Below are 19,614 nucleotides of genomic sequence, written 5' to 3'. Positions count from 1 at the left end.
ATACTTTTGCATAAGGTTGTTCGATCTGGACTGGAATGAAGTTGTGTATCCTGGTAGAAGAAACAATGGTCTAGCATGTGACCCTCTGTCCTCAATCAAATTTTTCCAAGCATTTAGAGTGTAGTTCATTCCAAACATGGTATGAAACTTTAGTAATTTTTTTTTAAATTTTTAGTGTACATTTGGAGTTATTTTTACTAATATAGGGTTTCTGTTGATTGTTCTGGTAGCTGTTGATAATCTTGCCCGATTACTTCCAAATGTTCTGTCAGAAAAAAATTGTTTAACCATCCGGTGAAGTTGTACGATCCTTTGACAAAAAAGTTTGAAATATTTGTGGATACAGATGAGGGTGGAAGGATGGTATTATTTAGTTTTTGTCAGTATGTTGCATACTATGGGTTGTTTCTCCTTGTTTCCTACATTTAAATTATGTAGGAAACAGTGGCGGAACTAGACCAAAAATTGTAGGGGTGCTAAATTATATTTGTTATATATAAACTTTTTTTAATTAAAAAATAATAATTTTTTTAATTAAAAAAAATTAATTTTTTTACATCATTTTTTTATTCAAAATAAGCATTCATGACAATAGAATCTAAACAATATAACAATAATATATATGAAAGAGTAACATAAAGTTTATCATCAACAATAATATAAAAAAAAAACAACAAAAGTTACCTTTATTCAGAGTGCTCATTTACGCTCTTTCAATGACTTAAAATCTTCAATAATTGAATCAGAGCTGAAGCTAGTTGCAATATCCCTTTCAATATAGATTATCATAGTGCTTGCTAAAAATTCAGCCTCCATCTTATTTCTCAACTTGTTCTTGATTATTTTCATTGCAGAAAAAGATCTTTCAGTTGTAGTTGTAGAAACTGGAAGAGTCATGATAAGACGAAGTAATCTATCTATCAAGTAGTAAACTTCAAACTTTTTTGTTGTTGCCAAACATGTACATAACTCTTGCATTGTTGATAAATTCTTCAAATTTGAATCTTGACGAGCATCAATAATGAAATTTTGAAGTTGAAAATTCAAATTAATCTTCTCTTGCTCATTGAAATCCATGGGATAATATTTTTCCACAAGAGTGCAAATTTTTATCAATATTAAAAGCTTTATAAGCATCCTTAGGATCCAAAGCAGAGCTTAGAATTAATAACTCCATTGCTTGGTCATTAAATCTACTATTTAAGTCTTGTAATTGCTTATCAATGGTAACAAAGAATATTTCAACTTTAAAATAATGCTCCACTATAATATGATCCTTTTGGTGACGAGAGCGTCCTTGCCTTGCTACATAAGAAGCCCCAAAATTAGGCACCTCAATATCATGTTTTTCACAAAAAGAAGTCACATTTTTTAATAACTTATCCCAACCATTTTCTCTCAAGTTTTGAATAAGTCCTTTTGTAGAACAAACTAGACGCATAACATTAACTATATCCTGAGATTGTTGTTGTAATGCTTGACAAAGAACATCTATTATCCCCATAATTTCTCTCATCAAATACAAGATTAGTATAAACTCAAATGAGGTCAAGCTTTTGTAAGCATTATCAGCATCACCACGTTGTGAATAAGTAGATCCATCAACAGTAATTTTTTCTAGAACTAAACAAGTTGCATCATACATATTGATCAAGCTACAAATAGAAGAGAAATGGGAGCTCCAACGGGTATCCCCAGCTCGTTTTAAAGTACCAATTTGATTTACCCCTTTACCCTTTTCAAGCTCATCAATTTCTAACAAATATGCAATTTCATCTACCTTGGCAGCCTGTAACTCATCATGACGTTTACTAGAAGAGCAAACAATATTGACAATGAAAGTCAATTTTGAAAAGAATTGGTGAATTGGAATAACTTCTCTTGATGCAGCAACCAAGGCAAGTTGTAACCGATGAGCAAAACAATGAACATAATATGCATAAGGACAATCAGTCAAAAATAATGCTTGTAATCCATTCCATTCTCCTCTCATATTGCTAGCACCATCATACCCTTGACCACGGATATTAGAAACATTAAGATTATGTCGAGATAGTACAACACACAATTCATTCTTCAAAGTTATTGCTGCAGTGTCTTTAACATGCACAATATCAAAAAATCGCTCTTGAATAAAACCATTTTTATCAACAAATCTCAAAACAAGAGCCATTTGCTCTTTTTTTTGATTCATCACGAGCTTCATCGACAACTATACAAAACTTGGAATCCCCAATTTCATCACGAATATGATTTTTCACTTTACTAGAAAGAATATTCAATAACTCCTTTTGAATTTTGGGTGAAGTATATTTGGAATTGAATGGAGCTTTTTCCAACACAACTTTTGCAACTTCATCATTGTATGATGTTATGAGTTTTATCATCTCAAGAAAATTACCTTGGTTCCTCGATTCAGTACTTTCATCATGACCTCTAAAAGCACAAGCTTGAAGTGATAAAAAACGAACTGTGTCGATTGAAGTCTTAAGACGTAACCGATTCTTCATAATTTGATCTGAGCTTTGCACTTCCAAAACATTCCTAATGTGACAATTTTGATTTAACAAGTCTTGACAAGCAGACACTGCAATATTGTGTGGTGAACAAGGATCCTTCCCAATGTGTTTAAGGAAAGCACAATTTTTTCCATTATTAACTTTCCTCCAATTTTTAAAACCTATAAAATAACATTCAAAAAGTTAAAACATGTTGATGACAATAAACTTATTACCAATTAGAATTCAATGAAAATAAACTCAATTACCTGTAACAATGAAAACATTTGAGCCAGGTCGTCCGCTTGGTTTTTTACTAAAAAGATAGCATGGTAAGCAATATGCAACATCTTTTAATGGCGAATACTCTAACCATGAAGGAAATAAGCTAAACCATGTGTACTGAAATCTTCTTGGATGATCATCTTTACCAGAAAATGGATAATTTTCTAGACGCATTTGATATGGACCCCATTTTAGATGAGCCCTTCGTACCTCATCAATTTGATTTGGTGGGTATTGCCAAATTTGAAGACGCTTTCCCGGATCACGTTTTAAAGTATTTTCAAATTCATTATGTGTAACTTTAGGAACCTTAGAGAGTTGTTTTTCATTTTCTTCAATATTTGGATTCTCATGAAGTTTCTCAATTTTAGATGATGTAGATGCATTTTTTTCATCTTCATCACAAGCCTTCCTCTTGAAAAAAGAATCAATTCTTTTACTCTTTATCATAATTTTTCTAATATAAATTTTTCACCTCTCACCTATTTACAAAAAGATAAAATTATGAATACCACAAATTAAATCTTAAAAGCAAGACTCAATATTTTAAGAAAACTAATAACTTCTAAATGATTAGCTTCCCTTACCTTAGAGTAGATTCCTAATCTTGTTCTTCCCTTACACAACTTCAAAGCTTAAAATAGCTCTATCTACAAAAAGAAGAGTTTGATCAACAATTAAAGCATGATTTTATGATCTCTAACAAATAGATATATGCCTAGAGCGTAGAAAAGTCACATACAAGAGGAAAACATATTGCTTCAAAAATAAAAAGGAAAAGATGAACTTACTCAAAAGAAGAAATTGTTCGGTTCAAAATATTCCTTAACTCTTCAATTTTGCCGTAGTGCAATTTGATTTTGAAAATAATAATAGGAATTGATGGTGAAAATTGAGATGGAAATAAAAGGGGAGAAAGAGATGGAGGCATGGAAGAGAGAAACCAAATAGAAAAGTATAAAAAATTATAATAGAGAACAAAACGTGATTTTTAAATTTTAAAACAGATTTTTTAAACTAAATTAAGGTAATAATATATAAATAAAATAATAATATATAAATAAAGTAATAATATATAAATAAAGTAGTAATATATAAATATATTTTTTTAAATATATAGAAAATAAAATAAAATAAAAATTAATTAATATAAATAGAGTAATAATTTTTAAATATTATTTTTTATATATATAAAAAAATGAAGACAAAAACAGTTGGGGGAGTCGTGGCTCCCCCTTGTCCCTTAGTACTTCCGTCCCTGGTAGGAAACAATGTCTTTGTTCACAGGATCTTCTGGTGGAAGGAGTTGAAATTGATTATAAGAGAGATTTCGACAATGGTGGTAGCAACAAAGTTGAAGTTGGTGTTGTTGATTGTGAGAAAATATTAAGTCCTTATGATGTTCGATCATCTTCTTTGGTATGGCTGATAGTTGTAGTTATTAGTTTATAATTTTGGTTTATATTTATGTTGTTAACACAGTTTCTTTCAATGTAGTATCTGGATGCGAAGTTTGTGAAAAAAGGCTTGGTGAAGGGGAGAAAAAATTATGTTCTAACAAATGGCCATTCACAATATTGGAACTGCAAGATTCGATGGATAGGCAGGAGTTCATCTGAGTGTTATCTGACATGTGGTTGGAAGAAATACTGTAAGGAGAATAGGTTGGTTATTGGAGATCGTGTTCGATTTATGGTGTAGACTGACCAAACCAACGTCATCCAAATTCTGAAGATTTAGCATGTATAAGTGTTTGTTGTTATTTTGGTGTGTAAAACGAATGTATAGGACCTATGAACAATGTCTTTCTATTTGGTTTTCTTTATTTCAACATGTCTAATATTTTGTATGTCAACATTAATATTTTTGGTATGTTGGCATTAATGTTTGTCTAATATTTTGTATGTGAATATTAATCTTTTTTTGGTATGTTGGCATCTTTGTTTATGAAGACCTGAATATATAATATAAAATGGAGTATGTATTGTAATTATATGTTGTATTTCTGATTGGTCTATGTTAAATAATTTCATTTTAGTACTTTATATTTTTTTTAAGTAGATTATTAGAGTAAAGAAAAGATTTAAATAAATAAAAAATATATATGGTCAAATTAAAATTATGAATGGGTAGATTATTTGAATATCAAATAACTTTGAATAAATTAAAATAATATATTACCAAATTTTGCATTACATGAAACGTAGAGCAAGAAAAATTAAAAGTTAATCAACTATTCTTAATAGCAATTGCTAAATAAAATTGGAAATTTATATAACTATTATTACGTAAAAATCTATCCAAGTTCATTGAATATAAGTATTCCAGTTCAGAATATTATTTACTAAAAAATTAAATTAAATTAATAATGTGTACTATGAAAATTAATAATTGAATGTCTACGATTAAGATTGAGTATAATGTTAAATATTTATAAAAACTATAATAAGTTAAAGATAATAATATTTATTACAATTATTATACAAAACTGAATTGAAAAACTAATTCGAAAGGTCATGATTTGATGTAGTTAATATAGGTTAGGATAGTCATAATTACAATACCTATTTGATATATGAAAATGGAAATAGATTTGTAGAGCTTATAACAATAATAATATCAAATATATGGGAGGTGCGGTAGAGAATGATGGTGGTTTGGTTAGTAAATACTCATTATTAATTGGGCTAGTTATATGTTTTAGAGTCTTGGTTTACCTGAAAAAATTAATAACGTCACAGTTGTGAAAGGTCCATGTCATAATTATGGTAGTGTGTTTTGTAATTATATTCAGTATCAATTGGGCTAAATATAGGTTTCAGAAATAATTATTTTGATAATTAATTATTATACGAACGTACATGAGCACCATTTTGACCTGATTGTGGTAGGTGTGCCAAATAATTATGTTGGTGTGAATAATAAGTAATAACATCAGTTTGTTGAATCTATGCATTTATTAAATGTTGTTCTATTTTTTTGGTGTATGGCAGATTAGAATTTTAATGCATCTGGGAGAATAAGCATTTCATCAAGCAATAAAATGGTAAATTCAAGATATGATAAACCAACGTATATGATGACAACAGGAATCAATTTACTTGGATCTCCATCTTTTCCTACAATGCATTAAAACAAAAGCTCAAAACAGGACACCAAGTCAGCATATGAATGCAGCACAATGAACGATTGATATCTTCATAAGTCGTCTCTGACCAGAATTTTTTACAAAATACAGGCACACAAGTATGTTAACATACAATGTAGTCATACATTGTTAAAAACTTCTTTGAAAACTACATTTGTGGTAGTAGTGAAAGGTTTGTTTTCATTGTCATGGATTAAAATTTTTAATCCGGACTTGCTTTTAACTCTAGAAGCTGCAACATATAATTGACCATGACTAAAAACTGGTGTTGGCAAATATAGCCCAACACAATCTAAAGATTGTCCTTGAGATTTGTTAATGGTCATAGCATAAGACAACATGATCGGGAATTGCCTTCTAATCAGCTTGAATGGCCAAGGGGACTGGGATGGTGACATGGACATATGTGGAATGTAAATCTGTGTCCCTTTTGATTTTCCAGTAATAATCTTTGCACTGATTACATGGTTTGCAACTTTAGTCACTATTAATCAGCTACCATTACACAAACCTTGAGATTGATCCAAATTTCTTAAAAGCATAATTGGAACACCAACCTTTAGCTTGATACTATGGTTTGGTAGTCCAGATGTTCTTAAAAAAATTTAGGATGAGTTGATAGTAGCATGAACAATATCAGACTTGCTTCCACGTGGAATAACATGAAGTATTTGTCTAAAATCTCCTCCAAAAACTACTACTTTGCCACCAAAAACTGAATCAGATTTGTTCTTTTCTCTTATGATGTCTTTTAAAGTTCGATCCAATGCTTTGAAAAAAAATACTTGTGTGCCATTGGTGCTTCATCCCAAATTATTAGGTTTGCCAATTTCATCAAGTCTAGTTCACTACCTTTTGTAATGTTGCAAACAAAGTGCTCTAGTGTAGGAACTGGAATCTTGAATTTAGAATGAGCTGTCTTACTTCCAGGCAATAACAAAGAAGCTATGCCACTTGATGCAACTGTCAAGACTATTTTTCCTTCAGATTGAAGAGCAGAAGATAGGTTGTCCACATAAAAGTTTTCTCGGTTCCTCCATAACCATATAAAAAGAACATCCTCCCTTGTTTATGATGGACATCATCTATAATCTGTTCAAAAATATATCTTTGCTCATCTGCAATTGGTCAGAATTTATTAAGTTATATTTTAATGTCTTGATGAATAATGCATGTACAAAAGAACACAAACCTGTCATATGGTTAAAGTTAGATTCAAATATATGTAGCTCACCATCCTTGTTGTAATCAAGTTCTACATATACCAATCTATTTCCACAATAATCTACCACAAAATCATTGGGATAAGGCATAGACGACTATTCCTTTAATGTTCTCCTGTTATTCTGCAAGAGCTTCTCAATCTCTATCAAGGTAAAATTTGAAGAGTTTCAATATTGAGATTGAGTTCTGCAACAGAAAAATTCAATTAACATGCTTGATGTAAGATCCGAGAAATTTAAATAATTAATTAAATAATTATTTAATAAATGTGGGTAGTAAGAGCCTTTAAGACATTTAATGCGGATTGCTATGATGTGGAAAAGTGCTAGCTCAAGTGGTTGAAAGTACTTTATTGTGTGAGAGGACTTGGGTTCAAGTCCTATGTATGTCGTTTGTGTGTTATTTAATTATTATTGTTTTTAATAATAATATGCTAGAACATGTTAAGGGATAATATAATCATATAATTATATTAATCATCATGAAACATGAATTGGTTAAATGGTTGTGCATTGATTTGATAATTGGTTTGATGTGGGTTCAAACCTTAGTGAACCCCAAACTAAACTCTCTTTTAGTCAAAATTTACTTTGGCATGAAGGTGGTTATGAAACATTGAATAGCACTTATACCACTTTTAAATGCCATTTTCGTTTTAGCACATTAATCCATCATTAAGGCACTATTATAAGGGAAATTTTAGGTGAGAGAAGAGGTTTCTGCATTTGTTATTGTTGTATAGGGAGAGGAGAACGGGAAATTTTAGGTGAGAGAAGAGGTTTCTGCATTTGTTATTGTTGTATAGGGAGAGGAGAACGAAAATTTGAGAGTTTATTGAGGATTGAGTGAGGAAAGGAGCTACATAGAGATAGAATCAAAGGAGGATGATTGGTGATCAAGGGGGAACTCACAACAATTCCAAAATAAGCTAAGGAAACCAAGTTAGGGGAGTTGAACCACGTCTATTTATATTTTTACGCATATATGTATGTATTATATCATGTACGTGTATGATCTCCCTTTGCTTACATTGAAATTCGAGTTTCTGGAATTTTTCCAAAAACCTCCTGATGGACGCATCAGTTTGTGCTTATTTTTGGGTCCGTGAAGAGGAACCGCCTGGCGGCACATCCCTGATCGCCAGGCGACACATGGCTACAACCCAGATTTTTTGGGTTTTTGTTAAACTGACTGGCGGTGATGAACAACCGCCAGGCGATACAAACCACTTTTGGCACGATTTTGGTGTTTTACGTAATTTGAGATGATTCTGATCGAAGGGAGAGTTAGACTAAATCGTTCAGTGAGGATTTGATATTTAATATCATTGGGTTTCGAGTGATTGCAAGCTAAATTTACTGGAACAGTGGGAAGATGATGTTAGGGTTGAAAATTAGGTTCTTAATGTTCTAAGCAAATTGATGGTTCAATTATACTGGAAAGAGCGAATGAATGGGTTTGAGATGAGAATCCTTCTAACTGTAAAATAATTCAAGTGAGGATTTGGTGAAATCTACAATGGAGGAAGACCAAGGAGTGTTGGGGCTTCGCAGGTGCAAGGGGAGGATTTCTAGGTTCTTGGAACAGCAGGAACCGCCTAGCGACACCCAATTGGCCGCCAGGCGCCATACCAGAGAGGTGTGTGGTGTTCTGTTCACGAAAAACGTTGTTTTTCGTACTTTTCGCGCAACAGGAACCGCCGGGCGATATTTTAGTCCCGCCAGGCGCCACATCCTCACTTTTGGGCGCTAGGAGCCACCATATTTTTCTGGTTCTCGCAGTTTTTGTAAAACTGCATTTCTCGGTTCGTTAACCGTCTGATTTAAGTGAAATTTTGACAGGTGGTCCATAACATGTGGTTCTTCGCTTTGAATGGTGGAGGTTGGATTTGGATGTCAGTGGCTAGAGATATACGTTACTCAATATTGCTGATTTTGGAGTCATTAAAATGCATGAATAACCTCTTGATAAGTTCAAGTAACTTCTAATGAAGCATGATTGGGTTATGTTGTATGTCTCTATCAATTTGAATGGTGAAGGCATGGGTGTCAATATTAAATTGCATTGGTGCATAAGATCATGTGCTTAAAATTGTTAGAGTGTTGCTGCTTATATTTTGTTTGAGCATGCTTGGGATTGTCTATATGACTAGGGGATGAATGCACATGTGAGGTGCTATAAGGCCATCTAGAACATTATAGATGGCAATGCCTTTCATTAGGGGTAGTCTAGAATGAGAGCAAATGAGAGCAACCTGTGTGAAGGGTGCTTGAACCTGAACTAAAACCAGTAATGTGCAAGTACTGGTGTAGCGATTGGCGGTACGTGTCCCCCGCCAGGCAATCTAGAAGTGGCAGCGCCTAGCGGTACGTGTCCCCTGCGAGGCGATTTTGCTGTAACAGATTGGTGTTATGCTTGCTATGATGTGCGTGATCTACAAGGCTTCTAGGATATCTTAAAGGTCGACTTTCTGATGTTCCTTGAGTTAAGCTCGGAACGTATCCCTTGAGTTGAGCTCGAGATAGGGGTTAAGCATGTGGCATTCCTCGAGTTGAGCTCGGAATGGCATCCCTCGAGTTGAACTCGGGATGACGGATGAACACGAGGAACCATTGAGTTGAGCTCGGGTTGGCGAGTGTTACCGGTGTGAGTGTGCTGATTGTGGCTAGTACGGATGGGTCCAGATAGATTGCTCTCCTCAATAGTTGACTGATGAGTTTGGTAGTCTTGGGACGTTACGAATTATGTTCGTATATGGGAACTCCACCTGGCGTTACGGTGTATGATCCGTAGCATGGTTTCCCGCACGTGCTCTATCGGTTGTGGCCGATAGGTATGGCAGCAAGACACCTTGAGGTACTCACTAGAAGATGTAGAACACGAATAACATGGTGCTGGCCATGTGATGTGATATCAAAGGATGGAATTCCCTTGGTGTGATTGTGTGATTGGTATATTTGTGCCATATATATATATGTTTATTTTGTTAGCTCACCCTATCTGCTTGTGTTTGGCGATGATCGTGTACGCGGTACACGAGAGCAGATGATGTTGTAGGTGGATCTAGTGAGGCTTAGCAGCAGAGCGAGGAAAACTCATGGGAACAGTTTTATAGAGTTTTATCATTTATGGTTTTGGAATAAAGATGTAATCTATTATGATACTGTTTTGGTATTTTATTGAATTTTGAGAAGATTTGAACTTAGAGTTATATTTATTATGAAATAAATTCTTTGAAATTTCCGCCTTTTTTTTGGAAAATGGATTTATAATAAATGTGATTTTATTTTCTTATTTTATATTATATTTTAAACCCGTAATACCCAGTCGGGATGTTACACTTGAAACATGAAACATAGATTTTATATGCTTTAATTGATTATACCTTGATTTGTAGCAATAATGCTTTCGTTGTATAATATTCCATCAGACAGTCATTCCCATGTTTTACTCCACAACTCTTCAGGTTTTGACATGAGGATGGTTACAAATAATTTCCTTAAAAAGTGTCATGATCCCCAATCTTTAGCTTTCTTAATAGCATTGAAATATTCGGTATCCTCTGCTAAAAATCCACAAGCTTCACATGCTTCTCTAAATGTAGCATATGTTATGTTGTCAACAGTTCGAAGATCTATATATGATTGTGGACCTTTTACTACTGTTAGCATCCTCCTTAAGTAAAAAAGTTCACCAATTGCTGGGGGAACCCAGATAAGTCTGCCAATGGTGTTGCCCTTTTGTCTTGGTTTCCAATATCTTTGGTTCTTGTTATAAACATACTTAGATACAAATTGTGGATATGTTAAATTCCTTGCATCAGAATATTTTTTGTTGCACTCCATCCAGGTTGTAAACATTGACTCCTTAATTGTTGGTTTTGCCATGATTTCATCAATATCATCATCATCCTTGAAGTACACTGATTGCTCACTTGGCAAATGAAAAAATAGTCGTTCAACAGCTGGATTTCTTTCGTGAATAGGAAATGAAAATATTCTCCAACATGCTTCACATGGGGGAAATATATCTACAATCAATATACTATTTAATTTCATCTGTTGCAAGTTGAGGTACATTCTCATCATTGCCATTGGAAACTATATCAGTTGTAATTCTATCATATCCTTTATTGATGTACTTAAATAAGTACTTGATAGAATTGGAATGATTACACCATTCAACATTGACATGAGCTTGATATTTGACCAATATTATAGAATTGTAAGGGACAACAAAATGATTATCTAGTTCTATGTCATTCTTGACAATAGTGATACCGTTGCTTCTTCGACGATAATGAGAAAAACCATCTTCTACAATTGTGGTAGTATTTTGGAATTTCTTCGGATAAAATCTGGAACATGATCCATTCTTCATGCATGGAGATGATATATTAGCTAATCCACATGGTCCGTGTATCATATGTTCTTTGACACATGCATACAATTGTGGCTCCTTTTTGGCATATGGTATTTCAGCTAAAATGACCTTATCTATATCCAATGCTGTTGGATATTTGCTAGAAGGATGCAATAATATTAGCAAATGAGCATGTGGTAAACCACGTTTATGGAATTCAATATTATACATGTCTGTCAAAAATAAATTAAGAATTACGTTGTTAGAAAAAATAATAATTGAAATTTTGACATTCAATCATAAAAATATTAATACTTACATGCTATTACTCTGCCCAATATATGTTTTTTTTTGTTAAATCTGATAGCAACTCATAATATTTGATTCTAAATACTCTTGCAATAATATCTGGCCGGTCTGAAGGACTTAACTTTGTCGTCTTTAATATTCGAGATATCTCTGGCCATTTCGGGTTGCAAGTAAGTTACAAATAGATATGGGAATCCTACATGACCACATATTGCCATTCCATCAAAATATAATTGATCCATAAATCTTCTGCCACCAACAAAGTTTGATGGAAGCACAAATCATTTTCCTTTATCAGAGGCATCAGTTTGGCTTTCATTACTTGGTTGACAAATGTTATTATACTTATCAACCCTCAGCTTGGATTGATTGTTTCTGATGAACGATAATCTTTTTGACTCAATCATTGTGTATCCATCAATAACAAATTGTTGGAATAATCTTCTAGATCTAAGAATAGTCATTGCCTCACAATCTCGAGTCTGAATTCTAAAACAAAACCATTCCCTGATTATTAACCGATTACGTTTTGATGCCAAAGAATCTCGCTAACTAATATCATGCCTATAACCATCTTCACCATATGAAAACAATAGAGGATATTGATAACCCAAATAATTGGTGTGCAACTCGTTTATTCTTTGCAGCTTTTCTGTTCTGCTTTCCATAATAATATCTCTAGGAGAAACGCTATCAACATCCCCAATGATTAATGTAGATACATCTGAAACCATTGACATGTTGTATATTTGGCCATCTTTTTACCTATTTGCTATAAGCCTTAACTTGAGATCATGAAATGGTTGTTCTGCATATTGATCCCTAGCCATTTTGAAAGATTTGCAATGCACATTGTACTTATCAAGCATCTCAGTTAGTGTTCTTACAATTTCAGCATCAATATCATTATGGTTCATACACCGACATTGAATTTCAAATCAAAACAATAGCCTCATCATATAATAAAGTCTGGAACCATAATAGTAGTTTACCTCAAAGATTGAATTCTATTGTGTATCTCGTTAAAGTATCATATATGTATAGCTGAGCAAACTTTGGCTGTTTTCCAAGTGGTGGCAGAAGACTACCAATTCGATGACATGACTGGCCATGAACTCTTAAATTTGGTGGTCCACGTCCATTGTTATATTTATTGTCAATTTTTGCTCCAGAAGATGTGAATGCAAACATCATGTTATATGCTCTAATGTGTTGTTGATAACTTCGACTTTGTTTAAAATCAGATTGAAATAGAAGTTGTTGAAGCTCATCAGGGGGGTCTTTTAACATTGGCAATTGCACTTTTCCATTACCACAACACAGTTGAAAGTTGGGATTAATACTTCGATGAGTTTTGTCAATACGTTCTTGATACCACATATGACCTTTGCAATGCTGACAAATATAGATTGGATCCCCTATATATGCATACAACTTGCAAATGAATACCTTAGTGAGTTTATATTATCATAGATGATTGCAAAAATATATTACAATAATTGTTTTTAGAAGTCCTATCTTTCTTTGTGATTGATGAATTCATAGTTCATATCATACTTTGCATGACGGTTTGCAAAATAAGTATTCATGTAATTCATCTAATACAATTGTAATCATACTGATATAATTTTAGTATTTGACAAAGTATATCAATATTCATTTCCTTATTATAACTTACTTTTACCTTATACATGGGAATTAGATGAATTTGAATTATCTCGGTCTAACTCTAGTTCATCAATAACTTCTAACTGTAGTGATTGAGTTGGCATGTTGGAATCATTGGTTGTTGTGACCATATTAACAATGGCTTCAAACCTCCGAAGAAGATTTTGTTGCTTTCTTCTGCTTCTAGCAATATCTCTTTGCTCATTCACCAAAGTAGGTTGTGGACCTTTCATTGGTAATTCCTTATGAGACCTTTCTTCATTCAGAAAACAACTTGTTACATCAGCTAATGGTATACAATTTCTTCTTCTCTTTTCAGGGTACTTCTGTTGTATGCACGTAGCATTCATCCTCTTTTGTTGGATTATTTGTTTCCTTTTTAGTCTTGCACTTGTACTGGACTTGGTATTTTCATTATCCATCCTAATAGATAAAACAGTACATGAAAAACATTAACACAACAATATAACATTTCCAATAATCTGTAAATGTTATGCAGAGATTTTGTAATAGGTATTAAAGCTTTAATACGAACTTCCTAGAAAACAATTGTACATGAAATTAAAAAATCATCCACCAGCCAAATAATACTCTTCATTGCTCAAGTATAAAATTTGTCTGCTCTAAGTCATCAGTAGCCTCACAAATCTGGTGTTCTACCATATTTTCCTACTTGCTTTACAAAATTCTTCATCAGATTACCATTAGTCAAATTTTTTGTGTATATGTTACTGGATGGAACAATCCATCAATTTTTACCGCCAAAAATAAAACTTGTATAAACTAATATTAGTATGCAAGATATAATTAGGGTTATTAAATGGAGGTCTTTTCACCTTAACATGTCTTATTTGCCACTTACCCTGCATTTTCAATGTAGCTTATTTATAGATGACATTGTTAATAACACAATGAAATATTAAGTTCAATACTTTTTTGATGAGGGAAACCCATCAACAACTTCTCCGTAATAGTACATTCCATACTTCTCTGCAAAATTTAAATGTTCAACAGTACTATTAATTTTAAATGCATGTCCTCTCAATCAATATGAATGTCCTTTCAAGAAATTCTAAAACATCCCATCGAAACCAAAAAGTGTCTTAAGTTCTAACTATTACAATTTTTGCTCGTGGGTTGTATTATTATATTTCATGGATGACTTCTTTATTCACACAATTTAATCAATTATAAATAACAATGTATTATTATAGTTGTAATCAACAAATCTATTTTGGGGCACTTATTCATTTATACAATTGTGATAGTATCATTATTATGTTGCATAGTAATGTCAATTAATGGTAGTATTCATTAATATTGAAGTTTAATAAAGAAAATCTTGATTATAAGCCATAAACGAAAAGTGTAGTAGTGTAGTCATTATACTTATTTTTTATCTAAAGTCATTACTAAATAATACTTCAAAACAGATAGCAGTAATTTCATAATTTAACAATATAGTTACTTGTAAAAAAAAAGATCTAAAATATAATAATAACAATCACGTTATATTAGCATTCTTCAAAATTATCTTCTACAATTTTGCACCCCCAAAACTATTAAAGGTGATTCACAAAATTCATAATTAGAATTCATCAAAAATGGACCGGGAATGAGTTACGATAGAAATTACAACATGGTTCACAAAGATAAAAAGGTTTGCAAAAACATTTTAACAGACTTTTCCTGGCCACATTAATACATTTATAATTTCTCCTTTTTGATACTCTTGATTGACTTTGTAGTCTTTGTAGCTGATAATTGAGCTAGAGGAATGTCCTCCAGAAAATCAAACTCCATGATACTTGATGGAATGTTTGGAACATCATCAATGGGAGCACAAACATCTTTAGTAGGTGTCATACATAAAATTATATCAGGTTCATCATCAACGATGGAAGAAAGGCACATCTGCAATGATGAACATAATCATGTTACAGATTCAAAGCATCAGTTATATTACTATGCTAACTGAACTAAAATTATACTTACCAATGAACTATCAGTATCAGCTGTTAAGTCACATGCAACATTACCAATACATTCAGCAAGTTCAATTGCCTGGCAATATATATATATATATATATATATATATATATATATATATATATATATATATATATATATATATATATATATATATTTATATATATTTATATATAATTAATTTCAAACATTGTATAACAATTTATCTTACAACCAAAATGACCATATTTTAAATACTTACTAAAGAAGTCCCGCTAGAAGTTGGTACATCAGAAACACTGACATTGCTACATTTACCAATAACCATTGCCTGCATAATTCATTTGCAATTAGAATTTAAAAACACAAACTATCATTGTTGTCATTAAGATGGAGGAATTGCAAATATCAGGAACTATATCAGATGGACAACTATCCATACATTCACCAACTTGGCTTGCCTGCAAAGTGTTATAAACAAAATCAATTAGTAATAAAACTATGATTCATATTTCAGGTTATAACTACAAAATATTGCAATACTACCTCCTCTTGTCTAAGTAGTGCTTTAACGTGATCAATAATTTCCACGTCAGTAGAAACTCTCATAATATTAACAGTGACACTGGCTATGGACCTATAAAAACTAATTAAATTAGATTAAATAATAATGATAATCTAAATATAGTAATGACGTTATTCATACCTGATGCAGGCTTTATCTTGGCCTGAGTAAGAATAATAGCAAGATTAGATGTTTGACTACGTGTCCGCCAATAACTCAATAATTTCTCACAATATGAATCCCACAATGTGCAACATATTATAGCATCACTACATTAATGACATAACAACACCACATTACAAAATAGTTATCAAATAATTAAAAACTATTGTAAATATAAAACACCATACATAATGAAACCAACCTGAAATCTTTCAGGTCAAACACAACATTTTTCGAATGGCCTTTCTCCTCTACATTGTCCAGCACACCAATCACATCTAACATGCAAAAAAAGAAAAAAATTAACAAAAAAACTAAATATAGGGCACATACATTACGATACAACAATAAACTTACTAACCAATAAATCAGCACAATACTTTCCATCAATGATATCCTTTATACTTTTGAACTTCCAAAGCTTTCTAGGTATGCTTGCAATGGGTTGTGGTCGTATAGACGTTGCTCCTATAAACAACAACTTAAATGGATGTTCACAAACTCTATATTGAGCTCTGTTCTTCAACAGTTTAAATTTATGCATTATGTAAGTTTCACCCTCTTTTAGCTTGTCTTCCCAAACACCCATATCTTCCTTCTTAATCATTGCACCAATAAGATCACCCTGAAGAACAAATTAACACATATATGGTTAAATATAGTTGTCATCTTATAAAATAAAATATACAACATGCTAAAATATGGTTCTTTACATTACCTTTTGATCCATCAGAACCAGTTCCATACTTCGTTTGGAATCCCATGACTCAACATACCACAAATCTACAATTCTAACAACAAGTTTCAACGTTTCCCTTCTTCCATCAATATCCTTGATCATATCAAATTTTTTTGCCATCTAATACGTGACAATAAATTAGGTGTTAAGTTTCAACCAACGACACAACGACTTCAAATAAAGAAACGAAAAATAAACAAAACAAAATATCAAGGTACGAATCATCTTCAACAAAATAACAACAAAATAAAGCGTAAAAAAAATTAAAAACTTTCGTCAACAAATAATGTGCATACAACTAACTGAAAAAGACTTTCAATAAGTTCTAAACAAAAGAAACAAAATAATGAAAAAAAAATCCTAAAAATAACATAAATTTTTTTACAACAAAAACATCAAAACATCTTCTAAAAATGATGAACAAATAATATCTGAAACAAAAGGAAATTTCTATAAACGTCTTTTAAAAGATATTACAACACAATGACGAAGTACAAAAATAATGGATAAAGAAGAAAGATGCTCAAGAACAAAAATCAGTAAATACAAAATATTTAACTTTAAAAAAGAATAAAATAAAATATTAACAACAACGATCAACAGATAAAAAGTAGTTCAAAAGTTAAGAAAATGAACTTACGGACAATAAGAAAGGAATGAAGAAGAAGGAGAAATAGAGAAGAAGGAGGAACGGAGAAGAAAGTTACCTGGAGAAGAAGGACGTAGCTAACTTGGCTTGGAGAAGAAGGACTTTGAAATCTAACAACAAATGTCTATCAGACCATTTAACACACTGCACCGCCAAAAACACTACAACAGGAAAATGACCAAAATACCATTACTCTAGCACACATGTCAATGAAGGAGAATGTCTACTTCAGTAACTTCATTATCCTAACATTTTCTTAGATATATAGTAGATGCGACTTTTCACACTTGAATTTCCAACAGAAACCAACCTGTAACCTGTAAAATGAGATTTACATCGTAAACTATACATTTACTTTATCCCTAATAGATGTGAAACCTCTGACAAATATTAGTCAAGACTCAAAATTTAACAAAATTTAGAATGTGTGGATAAACTTGAAGTGCTCACTGCAGTTCTGATTCATGGAAAGTAAAGCAACTAATTTATGTTGATGATTTAAACCCAAGTACCCCCACTCCTCATGACTCTATTCTCTTCTTTTTCATATGGCAACTTTAACAATATTCCTCTTTTTACACGCAAATATTCTGCTAGTTAGGTGTTTTATCCCAGGATAGAATATAATTTGTGAGAAAGGGGTGATGGACATGGAATAGAATCTGGAGTTACATCTATGACCAATCTTTAGGATACATCGCCCTCTATTGTGGGCTTCTTGATTTGTTAGAATGTGGAGAAAAATGCTCACATTTCATGCCAATCATTATACCACTTTCAATTAAAATGCTAATTAAGGAGCTGATTATGGTCTAATCTCAACGCCCAAGTGAACAATTGAAGAAAATTTTACATTTAAATCTTTGATACTTACTCGAAAGTCGTATTCTTAACCTATGTTTATATACCCTTAATTCAAAGACATGTTCCTTTTCACGTGCGATCGGATAAATTATGCAGAAGAATGTGGAGGTAGATCGTTTGACTTTGGAATCTTTGGAATTTGACTAGGAAATTGGAATGCAGAAGAATGAGACAACCTTGATGATTCGTTACACTGCAAGTATATGTGAAACTTGATTAATTGCGCGGGTTTGTTTTCAAGTTGAGAAAGTATTTTTAATTTAAAATGCATTAAAAATATTTCAAGATAATTAGAAAAGTTGACTACTCTTTGTTGCAATATAATTTATATATTTAACAATAGTTATATAAAATAAACATTTATGTTGTTGCTACAATAGTGATTATAAGTTATAATATACAATTTAGAGAGTACACCTATGGGAATTAATGAAATTGGTTTGATGAGAAAATAAAATTCATACACTCTGAACATAATACATCCTAATTAATTAAGGGATAATATAATTCATTTTCCTATCGACATTAGAGATTTAATAATAAATTTATAATTAAAAAACAGACGTATGCATTTTTACATGTTTTATTATTTTACAGTAGATTTATTAATTTGATTATTTGTTTTCCATTTTTCACGTAAACAACAATATTAACGGAGTAGGTAAAAAAAGATTAACCTGTTTTTAAAAAATATTTTTTGTAAAAAAATTCAGAGAACTAAAAAATAGTTATATTTCTCTAATTTATTTCTGTAGATCTAAAAATAAAAAGCTAAAAAGACAACTTTGTTAGATTGAATTTAAAAACACATTTAAGGTTTTTTTTTTCTTACCATGAAGGTTTGGTTCATAAAGTAAATGATGCAAAAATAAAAACTCTTGGGCCAAGCATGTGAGTGTGACATTGAGTACATGTATGATCTTAAAATTTTTGATAAATCGTTTCCAAAATAAACGGTAATAGTTACACTCTCTCAAGTATCTCTCAATATTAAAACTTCACATTTTTTTTCATCTGCTAAAGAAATATTTTATAGGATAAATTAATTGTTTTTTTAGAAGTTAAAATCCATGTAAATAATTAAAATTGAATAAAGCAATGGTTATAATGGTTATACAAAGAGTCTTCTTCCTGTTGTCAAGGTAAAATAGGTTAAGATAATTATTATATTTT

The 19,614-nt window shown here is 31.8% G+C and overlaps 1 long non-coding RNA gene and 1 pseudogene across 2 annotated transcripts; both read right to left on the bottom strand.

The window, feature by feature from the left end:
- Positions 1 to 699: 699 nt before the first annotated feature.
- LOC114175428 lies at positions 700 to 12,743 on the bottom strand (annotated as a pseudogene).
- A 2,309-nt stretch (positions 12,744 to 15,052) lies between these two features.
- LOC114174911 lies at positions 15,053 to 17,947 on the bottom strand. 2 transcript variants are annotated; one of them, XR_003602767.1, is made up of 8 exons: positions 17,636 to 17,947; positions 16,908 to 17,048; positions 16,551 to 16,814; positions 16,392 to 16,467; positions 16,169 to 16,296; positions 16,009 to 16,099; positions 15,725 to 15,923; positions 15,053 to 15,408 (listed from the first exon to the last, which is right to left on the bottom strand). It is a non-coding gene; the product is annotated as an uncharacterized LOC114174911 (long non-coding RNA). The 2 variants fall into 2 exon arrangements; XR_003602766.1 differs by having other exon boundaries at positions 16,009 to 16,296.
- Between the last annotated feature and the right edge of the window lie 1,667 nt (positions 17,948 to 19,614).

The sequence above is a fragment of the Vigna unguiculata genome, chromosome 3 (genome assembly GCF_004118075.2).
Source record: "Vigna unguiculata cultivar IT97K-499-35 chromosome 3, ASM411807v1, whole genome shotgun sequence".
Taxonomy (NCBI): domain Eukaryota; kingdom Viridiplantae; phylum Streptophyta; class Magnoliopsida; order Fabales; family Fabaceae; genus Vigna; species Vigna unguiculata.
This window is presented reverse-complemented; position numbering and strand designations above follow the sequence as displayed.